Below are 2500 nucleotides of genomic sequence, written 5' to 3'. Positions count from 1 at the left end.
TCAAACAAACTATAACTGATTTAATGAGCCATTCGCAGTTTCACAGTCTAAAATAGTTCATACTTACACATGCATGGCTTAATCTTTGAGACAAGCATATGACTACTGGTAGGATCAACCAGGTAGCATTCCTTGTCGACATCACAACCCGCTTGAGACCATCCGAAAACTTCGAGCGCTCTACGCGGTCGCAATTGTCGATCACATATCAGGACAAACAATAGGGTGGTAACAAGGGACCTAAGGCCCTACCCTTGGCATCTTCCGCATCCAAGAGAACACACAATAGACATGTGCCGAGTGCATTGCACAATCACAAGACAATGCATGGCATCACGTTCTACATGTTCATGGCAGCCTCACCCCCTACCGTGGGAGGAGAGAGACAAACTATCACTCGTGGGGTATCAATTCCATTTCTTTGGGTAGGCAACACAAGAACCATCCGCACATGCCCAGATAGCAACAACTAGCTTGGGCGAAACTGAAGTGGAGGGGAAGGTTAATGGTTCCGACCACAAGCACAGAGCCCATCAACACATGCCATCCAAACACCACTCACGCGCATCGCGTACACCTTCAGGCAGCCACCCCCCAAACCAACGACGCATCAATGACAGGTGGAATGGCCGAGGAAAGCAGAACCCAAAGGCCCCACTAAGCACGGAAAGCAACCACCAACATGAATCAACATCCGAAAAGGGTCACCAGGAGATCACAAGAAATGCGAGAGATGCCAACCGTGTTGCACCATTCCCACTCATGTGAGGTCCCCATGGGGGCCTCCCATGCTTGAAATAGGTACGCCGCGTAGGCACCATAGAGTGCCCTGGGCAGAATGCGGGGAGGCACCCAAAGCACAATTGCCAAAAACCTTGCATGTCACCTAACCCAGCATCGCTAACCCACAAACGCGTGTTCACAAGCACGCGCGGGACGACACTGTTAAGGCTGCGGCAACGCACGCAGTGCTCAACATAGCAAGTGCGACCGTGCATGCTGCCGAGGGCACCCAACACAACACACAACGCTTGCGATCAAGGGGCACTCAACAGACATTGCGCTGCAACGCGTGCATCGTCGCACTCCCAGATCTCTTCTAGTGCACGTCATTGTGCAGCAGCATGCACTATCAAGTAAAACCTTACACATTGTGATGCACATCATTGCGCTTCCATGTCGCGCTCCGTAAGCATCAATGTGCCTTCATGTCGCCTCTAGGTCATGCAACTGCGCTACCCGTGCGTCATGGGTGATGGGGGGGATGCCCCATGACTGCCAACGCTCGCCCAATGGCGCCCCCAGAGGGGAACCCCCCCAGAGTCACCACCCCCCCAGAGTCACCACCCCCCCTCTGGGGTTATCTTGAGATGTACGGCTTAGATTGGTCTTACACTTGACAAGTGACCTTAGTTAGGATTGAAAAATGATGAAAATAATTAAAATAAATTTTTGGAGAAAAATATTAATTTTATTAATTTTTAGTCGCTAAAAATTACCAAAAATTGGGAAAGATCGGAAAAAATAATTTTGGAGGGTGGGGGTTGCTTTTTCACACCTGCAAAAAATTTTGTGCACCAAAATAAGCTGGTTTCATGCCGAAAAGTATTGATAGAAATGGTTTTTCACTAATATTTAATTTATAGAAATTACAAAAATTACAAAAAATTAGGAAAATTTATTTTGTGGAAATGGGATTGCATGGAATCAAAAGGGAACACTCCTACACTAATTCTATGAAAAGGTGAGCAAGTTTCATGCAAGAAAGGTGCACAAAGACGAGTTTGGGACTGTCAATCAAAGCGGTGACATGGGGGTGTGTATGGGTGATATGTTGAAAGAGCGACAATGCTCACAAGTGCATTGTGGGTGTGCACATCCCTTGCACCACGACAAACCACATGAGGCACCAATTGCAATGTGGGTGTGCGCACCCACATTGTGCAAAATGATGCAGCATGGGGCGTTGTGTGCAGTGTCCGCACATCCACCACGATGCACACCCAGTTGCGCCCTGTGTAAATAGGGCTGTCTGTAAACTACACACCATGCAAAGGAGGAAGGTGGAATTGGTGCACCTAACACAAGTGGTTGTGTTACAGCCCTACACTACACACGGTGGGTGTAGAAGGGCTGTAAACTACTACACGGTGTATTAAAGCCTGTCACTACAATAGTAGAAAGCACTACACGTGTAGTGTTAACACGTTTAACACACCACGGTAGTTTAGTGTTTCCTAATATTGGTCACCGCACATGGAGGCACCACAGTAACCACTTGCACCATGACACACCACGGTAGTTTAGTGTTTTCTAATATTGGTCACCGCACGTGGACGCACCACAGTAACCACTTGCACCTTGGCACACCACGATAGTTTAGTGTTTTCAAATATTGGTCACCGCACGTGGAGGCACCACAGTAACCATGACACACCATGGTAGTTTAGTGTTTTCTAATATTGGTCACCACACGTGGAGGCACCACAGTAACCACAGT

At 48.0% G+C, this 2500-nt stretch overlaps 1 pseudogene; it reads right to left on the bottom strand.

The window, feature by feature from the left end:
- Positions 1–122, bottom strand: part of LOC148790864 (18S ribosomal RNA) — a 1105-nt pseudogene extending 983 nt beyond the window's left edge.
- Positions 123–2500: the final 2378 nt, after the last annotated feature.

This window comes from Nelumbo nucifera, chromosome 6 (genome assembly GCF_055504915.1).
Source record: "Nelumbo nucifera cultivar China Antique chromosome 6, China Antique-T2T, whole genome shotgun sequence".
NCBI lineage: Eukaryota > Viridiplantae > Streptophyta > Magnoliopsida > Proteales > Nelumbonaceae > Nelumbo > Nelumbo nucifera.
This window is presented reverse-complemented; position numbering and strand designations above follow the sequence as displayed.